This window comes from Myotis yumanensis, unplaced genomic scaffold (assembly GCF_028538775.1).
Source record: "Myotis yumanensis isolate MYYU_CA2020_CCGP unplaced genomic scaffold, mMyoYum1.0.hap1 SCAF_9, whole genome shotgun sequence".
In the NCBI taxonomy this organism is placed as follows: domain Eukaryota; kingdom Metazoa; phylum Chordata; class Mammalia; order Chiroptera; family Vespertilionidae; genus Myotis; species Myotis yumanensis.
The window spans coordinates 57836710-57854008 of record NW_027223760.1 but is presented as its reverse complement, the minus strand read 5'-3'; the positions used below and the strand labels follow the sequence as shown (position 1 = coordinate 57854008).

General features: G+C 35.7%; 1 protein-coding gene and 1 non-coding gene across 6 annotated transcripts in view; one reads left to right on the top strand and one right to left on the bottom strand.

Moving 5' to 3' along the window:
• Positions 1-17299, bottom strand: part of HDAC9 (histone deacetylase 9) — a 751983-nt gene that overhangs the window by 709734 nt on the left and 24950 nt on the right. The window lies entirely within an intron of this gene.
• Positions 17140-17265, top strand: LOC139017134 (U6atac minor spliceosomal RNA). Its single transcript, XR_011472800.1, has one exon. It is a non-coding gene; the product is annotated as a U6atac minor spliceosomal RNA (small nuclear RNA).

Genomic DNA, 17299 nt, shown 5'->3' with positions numbered 1-17299 from the left:
AATTAACATTTTACTGGAGCTTTAATTGGAAGTGGCTGTTCTCAACAAATATGTTTATCAAACAGTGTGACTGGCAAAATGTATTACTGTAGCTGTAGTTATCCAAATTACATGCTGTCTAAAGCAAAAAGGGCAAAAGCCATCTGGCTCATATAACTTGCATTTTCTAGACAGCTTGCAGCTGGTTCTGATTAAGCAGCATCTCAGAACTCTGAGAGATCTATTTTTATCCCTGGAAGTATATTTTTAGGGCTCACACATCCAAGGCACAAGGCACTGGCATTAATAAGTGAACGACTATCTTGGATTACAAAAAAGGTTTATGGTTTGGTCTTCAGCTACACAAGATAGACTGCGTGTTGGATATGACAGGCTGAAACCTAATTTTGAGTTCCTGCTCCTCTTTGGATGTGACCCAAGGGAGAAAAAGACATTGTCTCTGCCTTATGAAATAATCAAAAGAAGACAGTTCAAGAAACATTATTTTACCCATACAAGGAGGCCGGTACAATTATTATCCCACTGTACAGATGAGGAAACAATGGTCTAGAAAGGTTAAATAACAAGCTCAGTCTAACAAAGGCAGCGAACAATGCAACCAGGAATCACACCCATCTCCTCTGGTTCCCACGCCTGAGCTAATAACCAGAAGATTACTATATTGTTTCACCACTGGCAGTGTTAATAATGAATTTTAATAATTCATTTTATCATAATAAATTAATAGTATTGTATAAAGAAGTACTAAATTTGGATGGAAGAAACATATTAGAGCACTCTAGAATCTTAGAACAATAAAGATGATGAATGCTAAATAAGGAAACTTTTTCTTCTAATTTAAGTCTCTATAGTGGTATCATCTATTATCCTCCTCATCATCAGCCTAATCATCAAATTAGCAAGAAGTCAGTCTTGGGTGCTAGACAGAAACAATGCAAAAACCATTTAGATGTGGGCATTTTAATTCTTTTTGTTGTTGTTGCTCTGATTGGGTGTTTTCTGCTACTTTGTCTTCCACATCACTGATTTAATCCTCTGCTTCATCAAGCCCACTGTTTATTTTCATAGGGATTGCCTTGAATCTACAGACTGAGAACAGTTTTTTTTTACTTTCTTGGTGAAATTTGCCCCAGGTATTTTATTTTATTTTTTTAATGCTATTATACATGAGGTTTTCTTAGTTTCCCTTTCCGATAGTTCATTATTGGTGTATAAAAATGCAACTGATTTCTGGATATTTTGTATCCTGCTAATTTACTAAATTTAGTTATCAGTTACAGTTTTTTTTAATAGAATCTTTAGAGTTCTCTCTATACCATATCACAACATGGGAATTTTTATTTTTATTGGCCTATGACCAAGGAACACGGTCAATGAAGCTCTGATCTCAATAAACAACCTGATCTTTTTGTAACTAAAGAATTCTCTCCAAAGAGAATACTTGAACCTTAACCTGTAGCTCGGGCCACTTTCCCCTTGGCTCAATCCACCAGTGGTCTTTTGCCCCTCAAATCCTCACTTTCCCCTCTGTCCATAATTTCTCAGACCCTTCCAAGTTTCCTCATTCTTCATTCCTCCTTCTCAGCTAAATGCCCCTCGTCTGTTTTCCTACTCCTTCCCCATTATATACTCTCACAACACCCTGTAATCACCATAATAAAAAAATCACAATGACCATGCTTTTGTTCACATGAACAAATCTACACTGTATATTCCTTTAACATAACTTATTTATATCTTTCCAGCCATTAGAAATGTCCAGGTCTTCACTGCACATTCTTCTTCCTCAGAGCTCAGCACAATCATTAACACTCAGAAGTGTTTGCAGAATTCGTGACCACAGAAGTCATTCTATCCAGGTACAAATTTAAAATACCAAGTATTTGAATTTTTCTCCAGATTAGAGCTTTCTTCCTGGTCATCTTCAATTAAGTAGACAGTAGGGATCTCCTATGTAACTTGGTCAGAAAGACCAAGTCAAATAAGAGCCATAAAACACCATGACTGTATAGGGAGGAAACCATGAAGATATGGGCACTTTCATAGGCATTCATCACTCTCACATGCATGGGGAAAAGTCACATCAGTTCAGATGTCCTTGACACTAAACTTCCCTCAATATACCTCATCACTTGTTGGGCTCAAAACTTTGTAAGCTGCTTTGAAATGTAGATGAAATGCTGTTGTATAAGATCATCACTGATGGGATTATCACTGGCCGGCTTAGCTCAGTGGATAGAGCGTCGGCCTACGGACTGAAGGGTCCTGGGTTCGATTCCGGTCAAGGGCACAAGCCCAGGTTGCAGGCCCCCTCCCCAGTAGGGGGCTTGCAGGAGGCAGCCGACCAATGATTCTCTCTCATCATTGATGTTTCTCTCTCTCTCCCTCCCTCTCCCTGCCTCTCTGAAATCAATAAAAACATGTATTTTGCCGGAACCGGTTTGGCTCAGTGAATAGAGCGTCGACCTGCGGACTGAAAGGTCCCAGGTTCGATTCCGGTCGAGGGCATATACCTGGGTTGTGGGCACATCCCCAGTAGGAGATGTGCAGGAGGCAGCTGAACGATGTTTCTCTCTCATCGATGTTTCTAACTCTCTATCTCTCTCCCTTCCTCTCTGTAAAAAATCAATAAAATATATTTAAGAAAAAAAAAAGATCATCACTGATGGGATTATCAAATCACTAATCCAACGCTGACATTTTCTCCTTTCATGATTAGACATTCTCCTTCCACAGCTATAATTACATGCTTTTGTGTTTCCAGGGGACGTTGCATGCATTTTAAGTAATTATGGTCATATTTACCTTCATGACACTGAAGGAAAGGCCACCCTGGATGAAAATGTTAGGGAGTATTTCATTGCTGTCCTTAACATCACGGCCATGTTCTCCTTACAAATAAAGACCTTCTGATGGTAAAAACAGATAATAATGAGTGGTTGCCAAGTTTCCTCTCCTCCCGACTGTCATGGAGGATTAAGTGTTAAGATGATGAGCTTGGCTATAAATAAAAGGGATTATTTCATTATGAATAAATAAAAAATTGTCCATTTATAACATGAGAAACTACTTCATGCCCAAATTAAAAGGGAAAGAAGAAAATTTCAATTTAATTTATTACCTTGAATGGAATGCTAGTCATATTAATTTAGTCTTGGTACCACATAATATAGCAACTCCCTAAAAACAACAACAATGCTTTCCTGATTCTGGAAGTCCATGTGCCACAGGGTACAAAGAAAGAAAAGGAAGCAGCTGGTTTAAAATAGGCCTGGTAAATGACTCAATTACATTATAATGAACTCTTTTCAGCATCCTTTAGTTCTAAAGGTAAAATCTGGGTTATACTTGAAAAGGATTTAAACTCATGGTACAAGCTAATTTACCTTACATTGTCTGAAATAAAAACACTTAACTGGAACTTAAAAAATCTAGAACCATATGATCTTACTCATATGTGAGATATAAAACTGAAAGCAACAAATGAACCAACAAGAAAAACAAACAAAAACTCATAGACACAGGCAACAGTATGATGGTGACCAGTGGGAAAGGGGTTGGGGGGAGGAGTTGTAAAGGGTAAACAAAGGAGGTCAAATATATGGTGATAGAGGAAGATTTGACTTTGTGTGGTGGGCACACAATGCAATATACAGATGATGTATCAGAACATTATACACTTGAAACCTATATAATTTTCTTAACCAAAGTCACCCTATAAATTAAATTTTAAAAATTTGAGGGAGGGTTGGGGGCTGGGTGAAAAAGGTGAGAGAAAAAAAATTTCATAGACACAGACAACAGTATGGTTATTACCAGAGGAAAAGGAGGGATAAATGGTGGTGAATACACAATACAATATACAGATGATGTATTGTAGAATTGTACACCCAAAACCTATAATTTTATTAAGCAATGTCATCCCAATAAATTCTATAAAAATGAAAAAAAAAATCATTTGAAGTTGTCTCTCAATGGCAGGATTCAGTAACTTTTCCACATCACATTTATGCCTGCACTTCTCCCCCAAATACTTCTTACCCCTCCACTCTTAAATGAGGTACTGAATGGATTGATCTGAAATCGCCCACAGGTAAACAAATTCTATTTTTTTAATATTTTTTATTGATTTCAGAGAGAGAGAGGAAGAGAGAGCTAGAAACATCAATGATGAGAGAAAATCATCAGTTGCCTCCTGCAGGCCCCACACTGGGGATGGAGCCCACAACCCTGGGGCATGTGCCCTGACCAAGAATCTAACTGTGATCTCCTGGTTCATAGCTCGAGGCTCAACCATTGAGCCATGCCAGCCAGGCTAAGTGAATTCTATTTAAGAGAATCACTTAACAGTAAGCATAGTGATTGGTACATGCCTTGTGAAGGTCTGTATAAGAATTTCTTTAGAAATTAGAGATTCATATAGCTGTGCTTTTCCTAAGAAACATGAATGCAATTTGCTTTTAAAAAGATACAAATATACAGATTTCATAAGTATAAAACACATAACTGTAATAAATACATGTATGTAGTATGAGATATGATGTGTAAAATAAATAAGATACTTATTTTTTTATAGTTAGGATTTCCTACTTACTTATATTTTCCTAATAATGAATATTTTCTTCTCTATACTTTTTCTTATTCATAAGTAAACTATGTTCTTATAAGATGTCTCAAATAATTTTTGAATTAGGCAGGGCATATAGTAAATAAAATAAACACTGAGGTACATTTATTATCATATGCCTGCTACTCCTCTTCCTGCACTTGAACTTACTCTTGAATCACAGAACTTAAACAATTAAAACAATTTCAGTGTGCACCCCAAAAACGCTGTGCTCCCCGGAAGGAGAATTTGTAAAAGGTTATCCATTTATTCAAGTCAATGGCCCTGTGTATACCCATATTATTTTTTATGATTCATATAGGAAATGAACGCCTCATTATTCTTTCATCTCCTGTAGCCACACGAATAATCGAGTAATTGAAAGGCTGAAATTTAAGAAGTCTCTCTGGGACTATTTATTCCCCTACACCTCTACCTTTTTTTTTTAAATAATGGGATCCCAGCCAAGAGAAGTGTTCTTGAATATAAAAAGAAAAAATCCAAAGACAATCTTCCCTTGTGATTTATTTACGTCATCACTGAGGTCCTGCTTATTCCAAACTTAATTTGCAAATACACAAATATTTTTAAATAAATAGAAATAATTTTTTAGAACACTGAAGTAATAAAATAAGCTTTATTCTGCATTTTAAAAGTAGGGTTTAAACAACTAATATAAGTGGCATTCCAGAAATGATTACTACTTAATTAATATGTGTTTATGTTATATTTTTCAAAACTCCTTAGCACCTTTTATCCCCTTCTTTTCACAGTTAACAGCTGCCATGATAGAAGCCATAATTCACATGCCAAAAATGATCAGCTTAAAGTTTCCATGGTTATGGAACACAGATTGTTTTCTACAATTTCAATCAGATTTCAAAAGTATATAATTTTCTCCACAAAAGAATTTCTCATTGGCCTATTTTTTGTTTCAAAAATTAACTATCAGTACACATCAATGACACCTCTATGTTTGTACCTTATACAGAGGGCAAAAGTAGGCTACAGTTGTAATACAAATACATAATACAATAATTAATAAATAATAACTCAAGATTAAACTATGTTTCGCATACTCATATCTGTAAGCCTACTTTTGCCAACCCCTTTATATACCCTAAGTCCTATCAAGTCCCAGAAATATTATCAATGAAAGTTTGCACATCTCCCAATAAAGAAAAGATAAAGAAGTGAGTATGTGTTCCAATTTCCAGGTAAGTATTAAACCCAATATAAAGACTTTTTTAAAGAAATCAAATTTAGAATTACCTGGACATTATCACAAATAATATTCCTAACACATACATGTTTAACCTGAAATTTTTCTAACACATATTAAATATTAAAGAAAACTACAGAACTTAATTGGTAAGTAAAAGAGACAACACCGACAATAACTCTGAGTGAGAAGATTATAAGATTAAAAATCAAATGTTCTCATTTTATCTTGTAGATATGATAAAATAGCAATCAGAATTAATACAGAACTTTTATTAGAAGTAGAAAATATATTCTACAAAAATAAGCATGAAAATATAATATTCTCTGTGCTACCTCATATCAGTATTCACCTCTTTTTTTTATGGTTTTTATCACATTATAAAATAAATACCTTTTTACATGTTTTTTTACCTGGCAAAATTTTGATTACCAGGAGTGGAAAAACTGGGTAATTCTAATTTCTGTATCTGCTTTTTTAGCACATTGTAGAAGCTCAATGATTTTGGAAAAGAAGAGCTGAACCTACTAGATTTTTAAACATATCACAAAGCTTTAATCATTTATATAAAGCAGTAGTATCTAATTTGTAGTAGATTGATAAATAAGAATAGAATGACCAGTAAAATTTTGTCTTTCATTTACTTACTGTACTAATTATCTCACTATTCTTAGTCTTTTCTTAATCTAAATGCCCAGGTAAGTGCTACATAGTACTACATCTCAGAAACTGTCAATTTCTTTCAGAGGAATTAATTTTGATCATTTGATCATTTGAGGGAAAATGGAGCAAACTTTATATCATACTTTATAATTATAATACTAATATCTCCTCTCTATCTGTGTATATATGTATAAATATGTATGTATAATATATATAATTTAGCTCATAGAAATTAGCAAAAAAATAAAATTGAGTATTTTTGAAAGAACGCTAGCTTTCTAAACCTTGTCAATAAAATAAGCAAAAAAAGTATAAATTTGTTTAACAGATTAATACTAAGAAAAGTAATAGTCATGGTAAAAGGAAAACAACATGTTCCAGAAATACATTTGTCAAACACAGGAGATAAAAGTTGATTTCTATGTTACAAAGATGGTATAAACAATCTGACAGAAAAACCTAAAATCCAAAAGAAACAAGAAGCAATAACAAGGATATGCACAGGGGAAATCAAATTATTAAGCATACAAAGGAAAAAAAAAAAGAACATTCAAGCATTTTTATTTATCAAAGCAACGCAAATTAAAGGAACATTGAAGTACCTTACTTTTAACCAATACATGCAACAGTTCCGGAAAACAATATCCAACACTGTCCAGATTCTAGGAAAAATAAAACTGATAAAGCCATACATTATTGTTGGCAATTTTCATTGCAAAGCAAATTGAAAACACACTTCAAAGGCCATTTTTAAAATATATTGTTTGACCCATAAAAATATTGAAAACCTTTAGCCTAATGTTAAAGGCCAAAAAATTTAAACTGAGTCAATAACTGCCCAAAAAAGGGGGAAAAAACACAGACCTAGTCAAGTAGATTTCTGCGGTGACATAATTTATAATAGCAAAACATTATAAATCTAGCTCTTTAAATCAGAGGAATAATTAAATAAACTACCAATTATTCAACAACCACTCTTGAAAACTGCTCGTTAAAGACTCTAATACATGTAAAGGGCAATATAAATTGAAAATGAGTATGATCTGAAACTGAAAGGAAACAGACATATTGCACAACTTGGTATGTTGAGGCACAGTTCCTTTCTGATTATGCTATTATTTACTACAAAATTCAAAACTAAAAGGAAAAAACCCATATAAATTATTAGTAGATGATCAAAACTGAGGGATACACGGAAGGATCACATATGAGACCAAAGCTAAAAACAAAATTAATTCCTCTGAAAGAAACTTACAATTCCTGAGATGTAGTACTATATAGCACTTACTCTGGCATTTAAATTGAGAGAAGACTAAGAATAACGGTAAATAAATGAAAGACAAAAATGCTGATGGAAAGTTCTTTCTCTATGGAAATCAAGAACTAAAGCTGATTTTAAGCTTAAAACAAACAAACAAACAAAGAAAAACCAGCAGCAAATTAACTGGTCCAAAAAAGCTGGAAAAATAGAAAAAGAAATATTATTTTTTAAAAAACTTGCCAGTGGCTATTTTTTCTCCAGTTTTCCCCCAGTCATCCCTCTTTATCCCTGTACCCAGGGATGTCCAGCTATGAAAAGTAAGAAGCTTAAAACCAGCATTTATTGTGAACATTTACCATGTGGATACAAACTTTAGTATTAACTTTAAAAAGGTACATGGATGCAGAGTTTAGGAGGAAAAGGCAGGCTGTCTTAAGTCTGTATAAAATTATCTGCAAAATATAGTGCTCCTTCTACCCTTAGTTTGATTAATGGAACCAAAATGAGAAAATGTGTTATGCCACCATCACGGGTATTCACACAACTCCCCCCAGATGGGCCACTGTGTTGGGCACATCTGATGAGCCAGAAACAAACTAGGAAGTGATGTGTGGGAGGAAAGCAAATTAAAAGTTGTCAAACATATTTCTTTAGGCCTTCAACATAATCTGTTATTCTAATTATTTTCCTGGAATTTATGTAGCCAAGTTAGTTATTATGCAAAATAAATTAAAACTTTTTCTTCACTATTTCTTATGTGATGAAACTGGCATAACCACATAATACCCCATCCACATAAACAAATATACATCATATTATGGGGTATTATGCCCCTGGGTGGTATATTATCCTACATTTCTCCAAAATACCCAACTATTGTATGCTTACTGAGATCTGTCAATAACAGGAGGGTTACTTCCTCAATATTTCCCTTCTAATCCGAGCAACTGTGACTACAGGACAATTGCAGTACCCAAACCAGTCCCAATATATACAACATTACAGTTTGGTGAAAACAATATACACAGTTTGGCAGTCATAAATAAATTGCCTAAAATCATTAAATAATTTCACACAGACAACCAAAGAGCCCAGGTTATTATTATCAAATTATACAAAATTAAGCCTCACAATCTTTTGATGCACAGTTCGCCTCTGAAAATGCAAGCCAGCCCACCTCAGAAAAGAACTTTCTAGTGCAGGTTTTCCTAAATAGTAGTGTCCAAAGAAAAACACTTTTAAATACAGATGATCCATTAACCTAATTAGGAATGTGAAGACTATTGAACAGCTAACATGTTAAAGCACATATGATATTTCAGATACTGTTCTAAAGTGCTTTACATGTGTTCAAAAAGTACTTTTTAAGGTACACACCATTGATTATTCTGCCCATTCATTGTACAGGTGAGAAAACTGAAAGAGAGAGACTCTGAAAGTCAGTGTTGGAACTGAGTTGCAGCCCAGGTACATAGCCCTGGAGTCCATAGTCTCCACCACTGCCCACGTGCCAACCAATGTGGACTGTCCCTACCACTGTGCTATTTTCTGTGTGCCATCTCTTAGTTTCTACTGAAACAGATAGTGACATGCCCACTAAGCAAAAACATTATGATGTTTGACAAGATGTCAGCTAAACCACGTCAGAAACAATTCATCTTAAAGATGATGATTTCGTTTCCAAAACTGGTATTGGAACATCTTAAATCTTAACATCTTAAAACATAAAATCTTAAGTCTACTCATCAGCAATTCTGTATCTTTTTATTGAAATGGTCTTGAGCCTAGTAAAAGGAAGCAAACACCTAGTAACCATGAGAAAAGCAGGAGTATCCAGAACATTCAAATATTAAATTACTTTTCATTTACCTCTTAGTTAAGTACAAGTATCTGCACACAGGTACAACATGCTCCACAAGGCAAAAAATCCTAATGAAAAAAAATCCTTTAATAGGAATGAAACTGTTAAGTGTTTTCTGAACTGTCATAGGTAATTATCTTAAAGACTTAAATTCAGAAGGTAAAGAAATAAGATAATTTTAAAATGTCTGGGGAGAGAGGGGAAGATCTAGTAGAAACCTACCTACATAAAACTAAAAATCAACTGAAAGTTCCAAGAGAGTTCTGTGACATGAAATTTTACTTAATTCCACTAGCCCAGAGGAAAACAAAAGCAAAACAAACATAAGATCATTCGAGTCTGCCTATGAATAACTGGGAATATATTTATTAAAATATAATGGTGGGTGCTGGTACAGGTCTAGAGTTTAAACAAAATGGTAAATAGAAAGATGAAAGTCTTCCCCAGCTTTCTCTTCTTAAACATCCTATATAATACAAAGCTAATATGCAAATTGACTGAACAGCTGAACAACAGGTCCCTATGATGCACACTGACCACCAGGGGGCAGACCCTCAATGTAGGAACTGTCCCCTGGTGGTCAGTGCACTCCCACACTGCTCAGCCAGAAGCTGGGGCACACGGCTGAGGAGCACAGCAGCAGTGGCGGGAGCCTCACCCGCCTCCGCCGCAGTGCTAAGGATGTCCAACTGACAGCTTAGGCCCGCTCCCCATGGGGATGTCCCCCAAGGGCTCCCAGACTGCGAGAGGGCACAGACCAGGCTGAGGGATCCTCCGAGTGCGTGAATTTCATGCACCAGGCCTCTAGTGTTAGAAGAAGAGAAAGTGGAGAAGTTATTCATTTCCCATGAGTATGAAGTAGTTATATGTATAAGGTGGCAACTCATTACCAGAGGCTTAATGCTCATTTATTATCCTCAATGGTAAATAATCAGTTCCCTAGACTGACTTTACTACCCTTCCTCTTTTTACTCTATTCAGGAGAATAATGAGAAAATTACTCATCTTTCAGGGAAAAAGTTGTAAATTCCATTGATGTCAGCATGCATGAGGAAAAAGCGAAAAAAAAAAAGAAGAAAAGACAAAGATACTCACAAAAAGGTGAGCTACTTGAAAGGGACTGCTTCATGTGGGTGGGGCAGGGCTTCTGTGATTGGTCAGAGTCCTGGCAGAAGGTCCTGTGGTCTCAGAAGCACTGGTCTGAGGATCACCCTGCATGGAAGTTGGGTGGAAACCTGCAGTCCCACACTTCTCCACTTATAACTGGGTAGAGACAAGAGAAAAATTCTGCAATATCCTAAATTATATTACAGAAGGCCAGAGAGTGGGAGAAAGAGACAAGAGTAGTTAACCAGTTCATGGGGGGTTTGGGGGGGGCGGGGGAGGGATATCAATAGCCTGCTCACACTCCTGAATGTAAGCTGGAGCTGTCAATCAACCTCTACAGTGTCCACCAGATGCCCCCCACATCCCACATATCCATGAACTTTCAGGCTTATTGCCTATAACCAATCAAAAGTAGTAAATATTTCTTCTGTATGTACTTTGCACCTATCGTAGAACTGTCCCCAGTTCAATTTGTCCTGTCTACCCCCTTCTCTGTAGCCAAGGTAAATTCTTACAAAACATTCTTCTCTAAAATATAATGTATGATAGGCGTGTTGTCTTCTCCACCCAGCACTGCTGCTGGTGGCTCAGACTGCAAGCCCCAGGATCTGGTCCTCTTCTGGCTAGCATTTGGCTCAATAAAGCCCTTCTCGGAGAAAAGCTTGGGCCATGGAAGTTGTTTTAACAGTGGCTAAGTTTAATAGTAGGTTGGGGGGGGGAAGCCAGGTTCAGCCTTGGGTCCACTATATATTCTAAACCTCAACATTATTTGAAATAAAGCAGTTATGTTGAGCCCTTTCTGTGTCCTGTATTTAGTCCTTTGCAGCTAAGAACAAGAGAACAGAGTAGTACATAAAACTCTGGAATCCCAACAAATATAAAGAAATTAAAGGTTGGCTGTTTTTCCAAATTAATATGAGGTATGAAAAGCTATATTTAAAAGAGATTAAGGAAACTACCTAAATATACAAAATCTGATGCAAGAAATGGGGAGAAGAGGTAGCGAGATTTAAGAAGTCCTGGGAGCTTCTACAGACCAGCTCCCTTGCAAGTTGGTCAGACGTTCAGCCTAACAGTGCTATGGCTTTCTGGGCCAACTAAGGAACTGGGCATGGACCCCTTCTATGTAAAATGAGAAGACTGAGCCCAGCTGGTGTGGCTCAGTGGTTTTTGCATTGATCCAGGAATCAAGAGGTCATTGGCTTGATTCCTGGTCAGGGCACATACCCCGGTTGTGGGCTGGATCCTCTGTAGGGGGCATGCAGGAGACAGCCAATCAATGATGTTTCCCTCTTATCGATGTTTCTATCTCTTTATCCCTCTCCCTTCTCCCTTTCTCTCTCTCTAAAAAAGTCAACAAAAACATATTTTTTCAAAAATAAAATAACACTGAATCAAATCATCTGTAGAACACCTACAGGCACCAACACTCTATGGTGCTATAACCAAAATCAACTACCTTTGGCAGCACCTTTAAAGTGAAAAATAAAAACCCACATCAGTCCCACATCACAAGACTGGAGTCAGCCAAGAGCCAGAGCAATCTCTCTTCAATAAAGAAAAAAAAAAAAAAGAAGAAAGCTGTTGACCTGCAATAGCTTTAGAAACTGCTGAGGAGGGGAAAAATTATAATAAGGAATTAAAATAGAACATTGACCTCTGTGACAAGATCGGATATAAGAAGAATAAGCACTGGGCTAAAGGAGAAGTAGTCTCTCCCTGTATTATTTTTAAAGTAGGCATGTCCTTGGAAATATTTTTAAAATATCGAATCTTTAATTGTCCAGTGATGTTAGCTCACTACAAAACCCAATAAATCCCAAATTAGCTTGCAGATGAATTATGGCATGTAGGGCATTTCCAGAATCCAATGTGATCCTATAGATGGGATGAGCCAAAGTCCTCAGAAAATGCCAAGAAACATTTGAGCCAGGCCAAATAGTGCTGACACGTTCCACTGACATGGAACCCACAAGACACAGCTTTTTGAGTGCAGTTTTCCAGAGATCTAGCCAAGACACAGAGATTATAAAAAAAAAAAAAAAAAAAAAAAAAAAAAAAAGCTCTGAAACCCAAAATGGTTCCAAACAAAAGTTTGCGTTAGAAGAAAATTTTGCATGGAAATTTATCATTCACAACGAGTGGATTCAGTTGCTGATCCCATTACAGCAGAGGGTCTTCATTTTTCCTGGAAGTTCTTTACAAATTACAGGTAACCACAGTCTGAGCAGAACTAGAACTTCTGTGTATTATTAAACAAGTCAATTGTTTCAATGAGATAAGTACATTACTTCCACAAGGCAGATAATTGCTTCCTTGTGCAATTGCATTACATTTGTGTATCCAGGTATAAAATGTTACAAATGGAAAATTACTGGAAGCAAAGCAGTCATTAGTGTGACTTATAAGTGGAACAAAGTTGTCCCAAAAGTTTTCCTAATGCTTCTGTATGTTCCTGAATATGTAGATCTTATTTTTAAGACTATTATATATTTGATTGAAAAGCAAATAGTAAAAGCAGATGCTTGTGCCTATACACAATACAAACAGAACTAAGACAATTGGCTAAATGACTTGGATATAAATATGCATGAAAACAAAGTTATTTCAATGATAAATTATTTTGCCTTCACAAGAAATCCATACATTGGAGGTCTGTGGGAAGTAATCATAAATAATGTTAAAGTATTGCTATTGGAAATAAATAAAATGTTTAGGTTTTACTTTGTATGTAGAGGAATTGATCCAGGAAAGAACATCTCTGATTACTGTTGTGACAATGTTTACTCCCCGAGAGAATTCTTAACTGTTAATCGTGCTCAATTAAGGAGCCCCAACGTAAATACAAGAGACATTGAATGACACAAAGAGCAACATCAGCACTTTGTGAGTTCAAGGCAGAAGATTATTTCCAGATGGAAGCTGCACATTGTAGACGGTCACTGAGCAAGAACGACCAGTGTTCCTGCAAACCAGAAAGTGAGAAGGCAGACAGAATGATAGATAATATCTAACACACAGAGTGTATCCTGGGGGCACAGTAAGTTCCATTTTAAAATGTTAGAGTTTAATGCTAGTACTTTAGTGGATTAAAGTTTATGACAACTTTTGGATAGTTTCTGTGTCAAATATATCAAACATACATGTTGTACATTCTTAAAATAGAGCAGTCATAATTTTTCCAAACTATCTTTAGAAATTCACCATATTTCAAGTTGTACAGTTGGAAAAAAAATTGTTAAAGGCGTATAGACAGTTTATTTTTTTATTTTTCAATTACAGTTTATATTCAATATTATTTTCATTGATAATCATACACTTTACAAAGTGGCCCCTCCCTATATTTCAAGTACTCACCTGGTACCACACATACTTATTACAGTATTATTGACTACACTCCCCATGCTGTACCTTCGATCCCTGTGACTGTTTTGTAATTACCAATTTGAAGATTGCAGTTTAAACATCACACAATCAAATGCCCAAACTGATATTAGATATGTCTTAGATATATTTTCTGTTCTAGGCAGGCCTTCCACTGATTGGATGAGACCCACCCACTTCATGGAGTTCAATCTGCTTTCCTTAGGCTACAGATTTAAATGTTAATCTCATCTTAAAAATCACACACAGAAATAATTTCTGACCAAATATTTTGGCATCAGGTGGCCCAAACTGACACAGAAAATTAACCGTCAAAGGATGGTTCTACTTTTCAAGAGTTTCACACTCTTCTCCATTCTCATTCCCACACCATTATCTCCATTCAGGTCCTTATGATCTCTGACTGATTTTCAGCAAAAGAATGCAAACTGCCCCCCCTCCCCCAATCCTTTAGTTCAGGTATTGCTGCGTAGGTGGTGGTTACATTTATTTTCAGATTTTTTTTTTTTATCATTTATGTTCTATTCCACAACTCACAATGGCAGATTACTCTCAACTGACCCATTATTTTCCTTATAATGTATTACTCTATATAACGCAGCCCTCTTTGGCATACTGACTGTTTTTTGGTTTTTTTTTTCCATCACTCTCCTAATTTGGAATTTATAACTGGCCAATAGCTTAAATACCTTCTTCACTCACCAACCCCCATTCTCTCTTCCACATACTCCCCTTCTCTGGAAGGCACTGTGTACTCACTCTTCTTGGCTCACCCCAATCCCATCTACCTGCTAAGGTTTGTCTCTACCTTCAAATCTTTTCAGAAGTTTTCCTAATTCTCCAAACAGTATAAATATTTTCATTTTCTAACCCTCATATGCATTTAAGCTAAACAAAACCACTGTTCCTCTAAGCTACTCTATCTTGTTCTCTAATTTATTTCTATTGCACATTCATTCCCTGGTTCCCAATCTCTCACCCTATTGCCTTCAAATACATACTTTCTACTTATTTTGGGCTGAAAATCTTTGACTCTGTGATATTCCAAGCACTGTGTAAGACAATGGACATACAAGGAGATGCTACTCTCAAGAACCTTACAGTGTGATAAGAGAGACAGACCATTTTTCAAATTATGCAGCAATTGCATGCATAACAAGACACTAAGGAAAGGCAGGGCCTATAACAAAAGGAACTAAGTTGTGTCCTAATAGAATGAGGTGTTGGGGATACATTTAGTAGCAGGAGGAGAGGAAAAGATATTTCAAGTACTGAGGGTAAGTGCAAAGGAATAGAGACAATGATGAATATATACAGAAAGAAGAGATGAAGAGTATATTTATATAGTATGCTGAGAGACATTTACCACAATGGCAAACATAATGGGATAAAGAATCAGAACTCAGACACAGGATGGCTGAAAAACAAGAGATTTAATTCTGCAGTAAAATCGTTGAGTAATAGGTACAGAGACCCAGAAGCAAAATGTCTGTAATACTGAGAGTGCTCAGTCACAACCTGAACGGGGCTGAGGAGCAGGCATGGCCGGAGATGGAGCCAAGTCACTTCTAACCAAGGGAGTTGGAAGTCCCTAAAGTATAGTTATAATGTTGTTTGTCCCTTATTCGTGATCATAAAGAACAAAGATTTTTCATAAATTATTTGGTGACAAATTTAAGCTCATCTGGTAACAAAAACTGGCCTAAACAGGCATGATGCTCTTTATTCTTTATCTCATCTGGCATTAATATCAGTGAATTCCACTGTAGAAGTATTAATTTTTATTAATACTTATATTCCCCCCTTCCTTACACAAGACCTGTCTCAGATCCCATTAAAGGTGACATGACATGTAACATAGGGTCTATGCTTCATACTACCTTTTTAAAATATGAGAAATTCTCAATCATAAATCACACACGTCCCCTAGGGTTTTGAGTAAGAGTCTATGAACCTTAGATTTTGAGGTTCCATGGAATCAGTCAGATACACTATTGTCCTAAAAGGTGCTTATTGTCCAAAAAAGGTTTCAGAGTTCATGGAAGACCCACTTAGAATTGTTTTGTTAAATGAAGAAGTTTTCAGTACCACACACATTCAATTATTATTAACCACATTTGCAATCAGTGGCAAAGTTTATTTTATTTAAATAAAACTAGTTAAAACAAAAAATAAATTGCCAATCATTGAACCCATAAGTCATCAACCCTTTTCCTCCCCTTATAATGCAAAGAATACCAGAGAAAATAATTGTCAAACAACATTCCCTTTGCCTCCTATAACCTTAATAGATAGTTTCCTGGAATTGTCTATTCAGAGAGAAAATTAATTTCCATGCACAGCTGGAAATACCACTTTGGCAAGCGAGGAAAACATCCAACTCCAGAAGATTAAATAAAAAGTGGAGGAACTATAAAGACTCGACAAAACAGAACTTGCTCAGTAAGATGTTCCTATGAAAGCAGCTCTCTGCCTGTTTATTTAATGTATGAATACATCTTTTAAAGTGAAGTAGCTGTAATTAAAGAAGATCTGCATCCAGAGAAAATATCATTCAAGCCCTAGCTGGTTTGGCTCAGTGGAGAGAACATTGGCTTGCAGACTGAAGGGTCCCAGGTTCGATTCCAGTCAAGGGCATATGCCCAGGTTGTGGGCTCAATCCTCAGTGTGGGGTGTGCAGGAGGCAGCTGATCAATGATTCTCTCTCATCATTGATGTTTTTATTTCTCTCTCCCTCTCCCTGCCTCTCAGAAACCAATAAATAAATAAATATATACATATATACATATATAATATATATATAATATATATAATATATACATATGTATATATATTATATATTATATATATTATATATATACATATGTATATATTATATATATTATATATATATGTATATATGTATATGTATATATTATATATATACATATATAATATATATATATACATATATAATATATATATATACACATATATAATATATATATATATATACACATATATTATATATATATATAATTCAAGAAGTTTTTCTGGTGCTATATGAAAGAAGAGAAGGTTGGCACTCCCCTGGGCAGAATAAAAGAGGTCCTCAGGCCTACAAAACACCTATCTGGTTAAGACTCTGCCACCTACTTCATGACATCTAACCATGGGTTTGTTTGTTTGTTTCAATTTTAGGATGATGGAAAGGTT